The sequence below is a fragment of the Otolemur garnettii genome, unplaced genomic scaffold, assembly GCF_000181295.1.
Source record: "Otolemur garnettii isolate 467f Iridium unplaced genomic scaffold, OtoGar3 scaffold00080, whole genome shotgun sequence".
Classification (NCBI taxonomy): Eukaryota; Metazoa; Chordata; class Mammalia; order Primates; family Galagidae; genus Otolemur; species Otolemur garnettii.
The window spans coordinates 2,281,161-2,295,404 of NW_003852475.1; the positions used below are offsets into that span (position 1 = coordinate 2,281,161).

Below are 14,244 nucleotides of genomic sequence, written 5' to 3' on the forward strand. Positions count from 1 at the left end.
GGGCTGGGGATTCAAACCCGCCACCTTAGGTGTACGTGGCTGGTGCCTTAGCCGGTTGAGCTATAGGCGCCGAGCCTAGAATCTATATATTTTAGGAAACTTTCCATGGAGATTGACAAGGCCTCAATGAAATGGAAATGCTGGAAAGTTGTGAAGTATAATGAAACCAAACCTATTTCAGGTTATTGGTGTGTATGTTTTGATATCAAAGACCACTCTAGATCTAGGTAACCAGGCAAAATGTCACAATATGTGAATTCAGCTGCTCTAGCCAATGTAGTAGAAAGCCATGTGAAACCAGTGCTGTAATTATGGGGGCGGGGTCTGCTGAGTTAGGTGATGCTTAATAAGGAAGATGGAATGATTTAAAGTTTATAAACTTGGCCATTATTTGCTTCTAGTGCATATCAGTCAGTCTTATTTGAAATCTTCCTAGGTATGAAGGTATTTTAGGCCGAACCTTTGACACATGTATAGGAATAAATGTATAGGGCAGCCTTGGTGTTCTCACCTACCTTTGCCTTAGGCTAGAAAAGGAGAGGGAAATCCTTGATGGTTTTTTGGCATTCAGGATTCTGAGATTTCACTACTGGGAAAAATGCTGTCCATAGGGAATAAGAGAAAAAGACCTTTGAGTGTATAAACTGAGAGATTAACCTAACAGGCTCTGGTGCTGATGCACGTAAAGGGGTGGGGAGGTATGAGACTGGCAGGTCTGGAATCCACCATCCTGTGTCATCAGGTTCCCAGTGGGTACTGCACGGGGTGGACTCTCTCGTGCATCTGGTCATCATGGCTCCCCTTTGGACAGGCTTTGGATTCCAGGGAGGGAGAAACAAACGCAGATTTCTAACAGGGTGCGGTGGCATAGCACAGGCTTCATCAAGTAGGCCGTTTTTGGTTGGGCAATTGCCGTGTTTTTCACATGACATGTAAAATGAAAAGGGTAAATGTTGTTTGAAAATGGGACTCCAGTTTTTCTTGGCTACACTGTCACCACCCCCTGTGATTGCTGCCTTATTCCTCTTGCAAGATAGAATTGTACTCTCATGATCTGATCTACAAATGCTCTCACAGTTTAGGTGTCATTTAAAGAAGGGTGGTAAATCAAAGCATAAGCCTAAATGAAGTTGAGGGAGCCAGTTAATCCCCAGAGAACATACTTGTGGGTCACATCTTGATGTAAGGATGCTTTGAAAATTAGGAAGGGGAAAGACCCTCTTTCAATATTTTATCTATAGACACAGCTAGAAATGGCTATAAATTTTCATTAATGTCATGTGGTTGACTCTGCAGGGAATGATATGTAAGATAAGTCGAACACCAAAGCTTTGTTGAGGATAGCAGTAAATGGCATTTTGAGTTCTTGGTGACCAAGAATTTTGCAAATGAACAGAGCCAAGGGTGACCCAGTCTGTGTTTTCTTGTGACTCAAAGTAGCGTGTCTGATTCTTAAGATAAAAACATGATTGAGTTCTTAACTTTGTAGCTATAGTTAAAGCAAAAAACAAAACCAGCTTGAAAGCATTGGTGAAGGAATACTACTACTACTTTACATTATGAATACTTTTTTGAATTTTACAGTTTTATCATGAGTATGATTCATAAGTCATGTACTGCCCATGGACTTGATCCTAGTATTCACAAGGAAAATTGCCATATAATGCACCAAATGAGATGCTTATAGAAATATAAAGAGTACAAGTGTTGGAAGCAGGCCGGTGGTATTTAGGCCTGAGGGACCTGGGTATTCATTCTGTTAGCCTACACCGCTATTCAGGAATGAAGTGTTCTGATAATGACCAATGTTAAGGGTTGTTTTCTAAAAATGGATTTCAAACCCCATTCCTTCACCTCAGCTATCTTAGACAGAAACTAGTATACGAAGAGTCACAGGCCTTGATTCAGTTTCAGTCTTCCATTTTTGAGTAAACATTCATTGAACCCAGGCTGTTCCATGGGGACAGAGGATTTGGAATGATTGTAGGTTGAATCTGCTCTCCCAAGCTGCCCTAGTGCACAAACCTCTTAACAAACCTCAGATCTGGTTGACACAGACAAAAATGTTAGTACTGTTCATGTAGTTTTATGCTGCAGACCATATAAGGAGGGAATTGGCATCATTTGGATTAAAAATAACAATTCTTTGAGAAATCTTTGAGAAGAAAATTGTCCGGTATGTTCTTCCTTGAAGTCCTAAGACTGAGTCTTAGAAGACTTTCCAGGTAGTCACTGTGAAGGTGGATCTGTCCTCCCTTCCTAATTGAGGTCCTTTTCAGATTTATAAGTCTCTGCTGATGCGTTGCGTGAATGTCAGAAACATACTGTATGTATTGTCGTGTTTTCCTCCTGTTCCTTCTGTTGGAGTATTGTACAGGGAAAATAATAGCCACATCAGAAGATATATTTCTAAGTAGATCTATTTCTAAAATGCATTTTGCTGCTACTTTTGGTTTTATTCAAGGGGAAGCAGCTATAAGTAATCTGCTATATTTGAATGAACAGGCTTATAATTTGATTGTTTTGATCTTCTCCCATGAACTCCTTAGTTTTTTAAAATAGAACTATCTATTTTTAAAATTGTGTATACACCTATACTTGGGGCACTGTGCATGTATTAATGTGGGCCAGTCTGGAGAGCATTAGGATTGGTAAAAAGCTTTGGTTTAATGCCTGTTGAGATTTGGAACAAAGAGTAGTTTTGTGCAAGTGTTCCCTTGTTGCCAAGTGTAGCTGCCTTCTTCCTGAACTAATAATAAATGGATTGAATCCTAACAAGGGAGATAATATTTTTTAGACAAATGCCCCTAGGTGTTGAAGTGATAGGGCCTCCCACTTAATTATTTTTAGCTTATCTTTTTTTGGGAGACTATCTTAAAAGGCAAGTGGGTTCCAAAATGGGAGAAACAAGGTTCGTACAAGCTCTTTGTCAGCCTATCTGTATGCAGTGATGGATCAAGTCCTTAAAGAGGAGGAACTTAAAAATGTCCTTGTCCTTGTGTTTCAGGAGTGATTCCTATCCTAAAGTGGACATTGGCGGAGGCTCCCTTAGGCCACGTAAGTACCATAGTAAGCAAGTATTCATTCTAGCTAAGCATATGAGCATCGTGCCCAGGCAGGATATTTGCCCCTGGGGCAGAAAGGACCAAGTCCTTTAATGAAATGTTGTCATTTCAACTATCAAAATATAAACACTCTTGCTTGTCCTGTCGGGCCAGAAGGTGGCTCTATGAATATCACCTGTAATCCTGGTATTTCTGTCTGTGTGGTGGAATTGATCTTTCAGGGTAATTGAACAAGAATATTTTATCTCTATAAAATCAGTGAATTGGCTGAAGCAGAAGGCTATTACTTCATTCAGAATATATATAAATTTGTATAAATTTGTTGAGCTTCTCCATGGCCACTTACTCTTCCATAGAAGGGCTGGCCCTTCAGACCAGCCCAACCCAGGCCTGACACAGAGAGTCATGATGTGAATGTAATCAAGGAATACATTTTTGTCCCCAATTATGACTATATTTTATGGTGGAAGCAATTTGCTAAGTACTTCCTTATTTTAACAGCCTGAATTGTGTATAGCACTTGAAACCACTGCTTAGGCTACACCTGAGAGTTACCTTGGTAAATCACACGTTCACTTTGGAGCAGAGTGTTTGGATTTCACAGGCTGATAGGATTTGGATATCAAAGTTACAGGGTCAAAAAAATAAATCATGAAACTTCCTTAATTTTTTTTTTCTTAAAATTCATGTGGGTCTTTGAACATATATCGCCTCTAACACCATCACAGGAAAAAACATTCTAACAACTCATAAGCAGATAGATTGTCTTAAACGGGAATAAAAGCATAAATGCTAGAGCTGGAAAATCATGTGACTTCACGAGTCTGTTCCCTAGCCGTCACCTTGAGAATGTGTCCTGCTCGGAGAAAACAGAGAAACAGGATGTGTGTGTCCTTTGCAACCTCAAAGGGATTTTGAATGTCTAAAGATATGGGACTTTGTCTAAAGTATACCGAGCATATTTAATCTGTCCTTCCCTGCCTATACACACCCCTACACCCTGGGTAATGGGAATGTGACTTCATTTCAGGGACTAGACAACTGAATAGTCTGTCTTCAAGGGTCTGTTTTCACTGAAACTGGTGCCAATAGATAGGGGAGTCTGGTCACCGCTCCCCAAGGGTTGCCAGGCTGCGGGGACTGGAACTGGGTCCAGTGGAAAGATGAGCATCTTTCTGCATTTACTGTGCTGTGATTCTTATGGCAGCATCTGCACCTCCCTCCTGTTGTCAACTCTGCACCGTGTGGGTTTGACAGCCTTTATGGAGCAGACAGACGTGCTGGCGTCGTGTGGGACTCCTGGGCTGTGTCTCTCTGCCACCAAATATGTTGTCACTTTCTCCTTCCAGCATGCCATATACCTAGCTGCCTTTGGAGAAACCTCTTGGCACTTCTGGGAGTAACTACCGAAAGAGCAGCTGTCTGTCAGCCTCCTCCAGAGCTGCTGGGTCGGGCTGTTGTCAACCTGCTGTTGGAGGAGCTCCCAAAACAGCAGACTTCACTGTCACTGACATTTATAACTTGAAAGCCATACCCCAGATGACTTTACATTTCTTATGATTCTTTAATTGCATGCCTTTAGCATATAAATCGCGTGGCCTCTGCATGCTTTGGCCATCCTCCTGAATGGACAGTTAAGACTTCCTAAAGGCAGTGAAGTAGTACCACCCTGCTCCTGGCCCATGTTATAAAATCATCTCCTCTGATTTTGGTAGGAAGAAGCTGTGACCATATGAGTCAGTTTAGAACGGGAAAGATATTAGCTTCTAAGACCAAATGAGTCAGTTCTGGTAGCTATGTAGCCTGTGATAAGAGAGGACGTCCTTGGGAAAGGAATGTTGGAAAATCTTTCTCAGATGGATGGGTTGGCAGACCTGGTACCTGGTTGTTTATGCACTGATTTCTCAGAGAATCAGTTTCTAGACTTTATTTCTTGAGACATGATTGGAAGAGAATGATGCTATGTTCCTGGTGCAAAAATAGTGAAGGAAAGGGCAAAGGAATTGGAATGCATCTTAGTTACTGTGGGCCTGGACACTTCTTGAGGGCTAAGACTGGCTTTTTCTTCTTCATGCTTCCAGTGGCCGGCATGTGTCAGCCTGGGAGGAACACGTGTCAAGCAGTCTTATTTTTAGCTGGAAGAGGTTTTGTTCCATTTTACTTTTATTTGGGTAGTGCTGACATTGAAATACATTAATCATTAAGTTTGAATCCCATAATCTGGATTTGAAGTTTTCCTGTTGGCATCAAAGGTGAATAATTTGGGACAAGAAATGGGGACTTAACCAGCAGGTCTCAGGATGTGGTTAAAATCAAATACCTTCCAGTCAGGTGCTGTGGCTCACACCTGTGATCCTAGCACTCTGGGCAGCCAAGGCAGATGCATCATTGGAGCTCAGGAGTTCTAGACCAGCCTGAGCAAAAGTGAGATTCCGTCTCTACTAAAAATAGAAAAACTAGCCAAGCATTGTGGCAGGTGCCTGTACTTGGGAGGCTGAAGCAAGAAGGTCACTTTAGCTCAAGAGTTTGAGGTTGCTGTGAGTTATGATGCCATGACACTCTACCAAGGGTGACAAAGTGAGACTATCTCAAAAAACAAACAAACAAAAAAAAACCTTCATTGCCTATGCTCAGATTTACTTTTTCCAGGGCACTGGCCACCTTCTGTGAGCTGCCAGTGCCTGGTCTGGGCTGTGTGGTGTGTGCATGGCTTGCCAGAAGCCAGGCAGGAGAAGGCTTCTTGAGGCAGCTAGATAGTGGCCACAGGCTCTGGCAAGACTGTCAGCTCAGGAACGTCTGTCACCTCTGCCTGGCCGTTGGCCTGTGGCACACAGCAGTAGCCCATCTTGGTCATTCTCAGAGCTTGTGAAGTGCCACAGAGGCCGTTAGGATCGCTTTCTATGTAGCCACTTCCCGTTGACAGAGAGGCATGGTGAGCTAAACCCTGCTGCTCTCTTGGCCCAAGAGCAAGGTGCCTCACCGGGCCAGGTGTGCAGCAGCAGAGCCGTTCACCCCTAGGAACACCTGCGCTGACTACGTCTCATCAGAGTCCTGGCTCCCAGCAGGAGGTTTCAAAATGGCATCACACATTTATTCTTTAGCTTTGCTTGCAAAAAAAATTTTTTAAAATCCTTAAATATACCTATATTTCGGATATCCAGATGAGACTTATAGGACACTCAGTACCTGTCTTTGCTGCCTTTCTAGTCTTCCTGATCACGTGTATCTAGTGACTTTGAAAGGTCCTTGCTTTTGCTTATGTTACTATCCTTTTGTTCCTGGGAATTCTATAAAATGTCATCTGCTTGAAACCCAGACCTGCATGGAAGCCCCACGTACCTGAGTGCTGAGGAACGTTGGCACTATCTGGCTGTCCCCTTACTGTTTCCTTTATTCATTCTGTCATGTTCTTGCCATCTGTTTCTCCTGCTTAATTCAGTTTCAAGGAGAGGGTGTGTGTGTGTGTGTGTGTGTGTGTGTGCACGCATGCACACCAGCTAGTTCAGCTCTTCCCTGTAAAGGGTAATTTATTTGGTCCTGCTTGGCAGAGCTAATGCTGTCTCCACATCCTGTTCCCTTCCCATAATACTTCATCATACTTTGATGCCACATAGATGACTCACTTTGTAAATAACCTATCATTCTTCCCCTAAGCAGGTATGGGATTTCTCCATGTGTGTCGGCCTCCTTGGAAGAGAGAGGCAGGGCCCTTTACTTTGCCTTTCAGGTTTAGCAGGATGGACAGAGGTGCTGTTCACCTAGCAGCAGAGATGCCTCCTGAGGTTCAGATTCGTGGGCAAGCCTCATCAGCAGGGTTTTAGTCCATTCCTTCTTCTAACTGGCCACTTTCTGGAGCAGAGCCCTGTGCTGTTTTAGCTCCCAGCGGTGTTGTTATGTGATGAATAATTGTTCACTTAACCCTTCGTTTTGGCTGGAGTCTTAGAGTGGTATTCAGGAACCAGTGCCTACAGCTAGCATGTTGGCAGGGTGGGGAGAGTTTAAGGCCATCCACTTTCTGAGAGGGGCCTCCTTGAGAGGAAGGATGAAGGGACTTGCTGAGCCTGAGGGGTTGGGAGGAGGCACAAAAGACTGGGAAGGGGACATGGAGGCTTTGGGAATTCAGCTGAAGAGGTTTGAGACTCTGGTATCTAGAAAAACAGAACAGTTATTAAAAATTCTAAACCATCATGGACTTGTACAATAAATGGCGGGAAAAATGAAATAAAAATGAAGCCCATGATATAAGACGCCAATTTTATTTTTAGATCCAAAGCTATATTACTCTAGAAAATCACTATAGATGTTTCTAGAACACTTACCCTCAATTTTGGTATTAATCCCTTTACAGACCAGGACAGACACTTGGTGGGCTGACACCACTCCACTGACTCCCGTTTGAGTGACCCTGACCCTGGAGATGTGTATCTTAGCTCTGTGTCTGCCCATGTGTGGGGGGGGGCTGCTCTGACTTCTGAGTCTTGGTTTTAAGGCTACAGAATGAAAGTGGTGGTTCAGTAGCTTGTCACCATCCTCCCAACACAACATGTTGACCATGGTGACCAGGATCAGCCCCTTATTTCCAAGCCGCTTGCCCAAGTGGGTTTGTCTCAGGGTTCCTTCTGGAAGGGACAGGGATTTTCTCCTGGCCCCCTTGACTGCTCCTTTGAAAGGCACGTATACTGCATTAGTGACCTGTAACAAACGGACCTGAGTGTATGAGAGAGATCTGTAGTGTCACCTTTTTTCTTCATAGTTGCCGGCTGGTGAACACCTCTGTGGGGCGTGGGAGAATGACTGCTTTAAAGAGGTCATTTGGTGACCCAGGCTACATAGGCCCGGACTCTCTGAACACAGGCCTTCCAGGGTCACCCTTCAATAATTGTCATTCCAGCACATGAGATTCGGGAGTACAAATGGAGAAGCCAGAATGGAGGTTTTTATGTCTGGGGCCTGGCAACGGTTAGTGTTCCTGTCTATTTCCATTCTGTGGCCTAGAACCTAGTCACCTGGTCACCCCTGGCTGAAAAGTGTCGTCTAGCGATGGGCCCAGGGAGAAGACAAGAGTGTGGATTTTTCTGAGTAGCTGGCGTCCCCTCATTTGCTCTTTCTCATTCTCTTCTGATTCATGGATGAGGAGCTTACTATTATATTCTTTTGTCTAAATGAAGTCATTTATTGATCTGTTACGCTGGAGCTTGATTCTGCTCAGGCAGGACATTTTCGTGCACTCAGGTAGAGACAATGGAAAGAGGAGAATGAGGCTGCCTCAAGATTGATGGGCAGTGCTTACTCAGGCGGCTGGCAGCAGCCTGGGATGGCTGATGCGGACTGTGAGTGAGCTGGCGATGTGCCAGAGGCTGCATTTGGATTAAATAAAAAATCCAGGTATTTACCAGTGGAGGGCTTTGAAAGATAAACAGCACTTAAGTAGACGGAAACAGTGGCTGCATCCACGTGCAGGTAACCAGTAGCCCATGTTGAAAGGTGGCAGAGGCGACGTGACTTGATTAAAAAGCTAAAATTGCTGTAATATTTTCCTAAATAGGCTTTTCTCTTCCTGTAGTAGTGAATTAAAAATGAAGCCAGACCTTTATTTGCTCTCATTTCAGAGAAGCCAGGTGACGGGATATGAAAGGTGAGATTCTGGGATGCACAGTGGGGGTGAGTGGCGGAAGAGTTTAGGGCGATGCTCCTTCCAGAGCCGGGTTTTAGCAGGGTGCCAGTCACAAAGCCCGGACGAGGCATTTCTGTTAGAAACGCTAGCACACAAAAATTGGGTATTTAGATGTTGGAAGATGGGAGTTTCTAGGGTCTGTTGTAGCAACCTAGATATTCTTAATCTCAGGAGGATGGCCACCCCTAGGATTGGGGGCCGGTGTTGACAGTGGTACCAGAAAAGGCAGGTGGGAACCTCTGGAGAAAGCGCCATCCCTGGAGATCCCCCCCACAGTCTGGGCAGTGGGGGAAGCCTTCCCTTTCCTTCCCACAATGTACCTCCCAGCCAGCAGGGCTGCAAGCTAGATGGCAAGGGAGCTTGGGAAGTGCCATTTCCTGTGATACTCTGCCAAAGGACAGGTGCGCAGAGAATGGGTTGGAGAGCTCCCAGGTAGATGGCTGGCACTGGGTGTGTAACCTCTCGGTGCAGAGGAAGATAAGTAGAGTAGGAGATTGCTTTAGGAAAAGAACTTGGATTCTTGAGTCCTTTTCCTGTGCCATGTTTCTACCCGTGTCCTTCATATTCCTGCCACTCTTTATATGGTATCTTGTTTATACATCTGATCCCCCCCCCAAAATAATAACTAGTATGCGTTGAATTTTCACTATGTGCTTTATCCTTATTAATTCCTTGGTTTATCAGAGGTACTCTGTGAAGGGAGGTCTAGTCCATATTCATTATATGCAGGTTTCTGTATTTGCAAATTTGCCTGCTTGCTAAAAGTTACGTGTGACCCCCCAAATCAACATAGCACTTTCCTGGTCATTCACAGACATGCACAGGAGCGGTATTTGAGTTGCCTGATGTCCGCGTTCACAGCTGAGGTTGTATAAGGCAACTGCCCTGCCTTCTTGCTGCAGCTCTCATGTTATAAAGGAGGGTCTTCCGTCTGGTTACTGCCCTGCTTCCCCTGCCAGGTCTGCTGCTTCCATTCTGCTTCAGTCTGACCTGTTACCATAACAAAGTTGGAGTTGTATGTAAAACAGGAGACACATAGACGTATATATATTTTAAATGTACTTTTCTGTGTTTGTAGAAAATCTTTCATGGAGTGGAATGACCTTTTTGGAAAGATGTTAATTTTTTTTCTTTCTGTTCATTAGGGACGTTTTTGAAAGGAAAAAAGCAAAGATAATTTGAGAGCGCTGCAGGCCCATTCCCAGTGATTCATTCTGTTACCTAAACATTCTTTCCTTGTTTCTTTCTCTAGTTTCCTTTGTGTATTTAAATGTATTTTTTTTTGAATGAGAAATATATATACATGTTAAGAATTCAAGGGCTGAATGTGAAAACCCAAGTCAGTGTACCTGATTTCTGGTGTGTTTTTCCAAAGATGTTCTAACAGTGATTCTCAGCTGGGCATGATTTTGCTCCCTGGGGGCACTGGCTGCATTGGTGGTGGTTCTAGGAGCCTGTTATTGGCCTCCAGTGGGTGGAGGCCAGGTGGGTGCTAAGCATCCTACCATGTACAGGTCACCTCCCACAGCCAGGAACTACAGCCCAGAGAGTCAATAGTGCTGAGTCAGAACCTTACTCCACCCTCGTATGCACTGCAAGGGCTGTCTTTGTGTCCAACACACAAGCTTTTGTGCCAGAACTTGAGGTTTGTTTTGTGTCTCCAGGAGCTATTTTGTTGGTGTGGTGTGGTTCTTGGCCTCTGGTTGTGCAGCAGCTGCCTCCTGAGGGTGGGACAGTCTATTGAGACTAGAAATAATCAAACTGATCTTGGCCCTGCTGTTTTTTTGTTATCACAGTGTGGGAGCAATTCTAAACAAAGCTGGTGATAAAATACTTCATAAAAAATATTTTGGTCTAAGTTCTAAGTCATTGCTGCTATCATTAATTACATGTATATGTTTATACTATACACGTGCAACATATTCCCACACATTTCACATTGGTGCATTTTCAAAATTTGCTAAGGCTGGTCTTGAACTCCTGGCCTCAAGTGATTCTCTTGCCTTGGCCTCCCTAAGTTCTTGGATTACAGGTATGAGTCACTGTGCCCAGCCCAGTACACTGTTCTAACCATTTAATAATCATCATATTCCATATGGAAGTTAATGCAGAGAATATTTGGTTTCATAATTGGTCCTGTGCACTCAGCTCCACGCTTTGCTTGAAGAGTAAATTCCTAGCAGTTCAGAACTAGACCTTCCTGTAGAAGCAGGCTGTCTCCTGTGTTTAAGTAGAGATTTGTAACAATGATAGCTCAGTTTAAGATAAACAGAACTTGAGTTTTCATCAGTTCTGTCATGTGACCATTGGGAGTTTTTGTGTCATTTATATTTGAAACAAGTGAGTATTCAGCATGAAAGTTAAGTACACGTAATACACTTTGAAAATACAAGGAAGAAATATTTTACCGAATTTGAGATAACTTTATAATGGAAATTCTTTTAAATATTCCTTTTAAAATTAAAGGATGACTCAAGAATATATTCATTATGGCCAGAAATAATTGTGTATCGAGGAGGGGATGTAACACAGTGATCTGTTTTGGTGTCACCTCTGGTAGGTTCATCAGTGAGTAGCTGAGATCTTAAGAAAAGGTGATGAGAGAGAATAAAATTATTCCTATTGGTCTGGTTTCTGCCTACATGATACTGTTTCTCTATCAAATGCCACACAGATCTGAACTTGTGACAGCTTGTGGTGTTTGTGAGAGTGGATTGTGCTTTGTCTTCCACTCTCAGTATTTTAAGACGTATTGATACATAAAGAGCAGTGCACACGTCTAGTTTACAGCTTGATGAGCTGTCACCAGCAAACACACCTGTGTTAGATGGAGAAACAAGATAAGCACAGGCTCGGAGCCTGTGGCTCAAGCGGCTAAGGCGCCAGCCACATACACCTAAGGTGGCAGGTTCGAATCCCCAGCCCGGGCCCGCCAAACAACAATGATGGCTGCAACCAAAAAATAGCCAGGCATTGTGGCGGGCGCCTGTAGTCCCAGCTACTTGGGAGGCAAAGGCAGGAGACTGGCTTGAGCCCAGGAGTTGGAGGTTGCTGTGCATGGCACTCTACGCAGGGCGACAGCTTGAGGCTCTGTCTCCAAAAAAAAGATAAGCACAAAACCTGTACAGTCCCTACATGCCCCCCCTTTGTGCCTTCTCTGGCCACTATCACTGCCTCCCACCCCACCAGCCACACTTACTTAACCACTACCCTCCCTTCTAATAGCACAGATCAGTTTTGCCTTTTTTTTTTTTTGTTACCTAAGTGCAGTTACACATAGCAGAAGGGTAAAACTACTTTTTAGCCCATCTCTTAGTTTGGGTTTTAACTGGAGACATTTGAACTATTCCAAAATGTGGCAATTAAACATCTTGACAACTTTCAGTGATTAACAAACACTCCTTGTTTCGTGCATGGGTTCACTAATAGCAACACTGGTGTTTGAGATAGAATAGTTTAATATGCTTGCTTCCACAATGAAGAAAACAGTCAACCTAATTACAGTATCACTTAGTGGGCTTTATAACTTTATTTGGAAGGCAGATAATTGTATAGAAATTAAATTTGTTTGCATTTGTATTGAAGCTGTCTAGTTCATCGGAAGCTAGTCTAACTTTAAGGTTTAATCAATAAACTGGATGCACTCACTCACTATTGGTTTTGGATTGGAAACTGCAGCATGGCATTGTAATCTTATTGCATCAGTGTATTCAGAATACCATTTTCTGAGAAGTCTTGTCTATAATAGTCTCATTTATAGACCCTGAATGGATGAACAGTTGAAGTCTGGGCCAGCAGGATCTGAAATTGCCCTTCACATGATGGAGAAATTAAGTACTCAGTTTGAATGCCCTTAAGAATGTTGTCTTATTCAATTAACTAAAACTTTTTTAAAAAGTAGCCTTTTCTGCAGCCATCATCAGTGGTGAGGATATGTGTTTCCACTTGTCTCTGGATCTGTCAGAAGCTGGCTTGTTCACCGTGAGCCTCAGTGGCCAACTTTGTATCTTTATGGGGCTGCCACGGAGGTGTTATGTGGGCAGCAGGCCACAGGGAATGCGGAAAACGTTTACCATGCAGCTTCTGTTGGTCCCAGCAGAGATGGAAACGAACAGTTCCAGCAAAATTGCCAAGTCAGGAAGGTTTGTCCCTAGGAAGCTGCTTTTTAGCTCACTTAATTTTTAAAAATATTCGGTCTGTGATAAGGTTTCTTCCTTTTTTCTCCCCCCTTTTCAGTGCTTCTCTAATCAAAACAGAAAAATCTTAAATGCCTTGTTCTTTGAAGCTTATTTGTATTTGCTAATTATTTTTAATGCATTTTCAAGCTTCTAATGGAGATGCAATGGCTGCAAAATAAAAATCAAGTTAGGAGGGAATTGCATCTGGCAAGGGGAGTGGATCATGTCATTCCTGAGCTTCAGGACCCTTCAAGGTCACTTTGACTCTGGGAGAGTGGTCAGTCCTGCTGTGGCATTCCCAGCCCTTGCCCACCCTGTCTCATATCCCCAGGCTCACTGTGGCTGCTCCCTGCCTCACTTACATTCCGGGCCCACAGGGAGAGGTGGGCTTGGGTGTGCCTGATTGGTGCATGTGCTCTTACCACTATTGGTGATGCCCTCTACACAATCTTTTATCCTTCCAGGGTTTTGAATGCCTTCTTCTTCACAGAAGCCTTCCTCCGTCCTCTTGGATCCAATGAAAGACATTTCTGTTCTTGCAATACCTTGTGCATATTAGGCACTGTTGTATTTGCACACTGCCTTGGGCCCAGCATCCAGACCAAGCCTGGCATGCATATATATATGTATATGCATATGAATGTATATATATATTTATTTTTTTGAGACAGAGTTTCATTATGTCACCCTTGGTAGAGTGCGATGGTGTCACAGCTCACAGCAACCTCAAACTCCTGGGTTTAAGTGGTTCTCTTGCCTCAGCCTCCCAAGTACCTGGGACTATAGGCACCCGCTACAGTGCCCAGATATTTTTTGGTTGTAGTTGTCATTTTTGTTTGGCAGGCCCAGGCTGGGTTTGAACCCACTAGCTCTGGTTTATGTGGCTGACACCCTAGCTGCTGAGCTACAGGCACCGAGCCCAGAGCCTGGCATATAAATCCTCAACAATCACTTGTCCAAACCAATAGATGAGTTGTACTTTTATCTCATGACTACTTTTATCACATCTACTGATGTGTCCCTCCCTCAAAGGCAGAGAGCATCCCTATCCATTGTCATATATACTTAGTGCCTGACAAAATGCTCACAAATGGCTGCATCTCTTTGGGAAGTTGGCCTGGGAATAGCACTTAAGAAGCAAAGGAGACTTTTCTTTGCAGTCTTGAGTCTATGGGCAGGGCCTCATCCTGCAGTCCGCAGTCAGCAGCAAGAGTATTCCAGAATGCTGCAGGGGAAGAAGTATGCCTTTCCAACCCCCCATCTCCTTTCCTCCCCCATCTTCCAAATGGGAATGTGTATGTGAAGGTGTTGATGAAAGTGTTTATGT

General features: G+C 43.7%; 1 protein-coding gene across 2 annotated transcripts in view; it reads left to right on the forward strand.

Moving 5' to 3' along the window:
* MGAT5 (mannosyl (alpha-1,6-)-glycoprotein beta-1,6-N-acetyl-glucosaminyltransferase) overlaps positions 1-14,244 on the forward strand; it is a 342,867-nt gene that overhangs the window by 51,945 nt on the left and 276,678 nt on the right. Inside the window, exon 2 of one of the 2 annotated variants that reach the window (XM_023515849.1) lies at positions 3,008-3,057. The gene's annotated coding sequence lies outside the window, so the exon portion shown is untranslated. Of the gene's footprint in view, positions 1-3,007; positions 3,058-14,244 lie in introns of those variants that run through there. The other variant, XM_012807954.2, reaches the window with a different exon arrangement.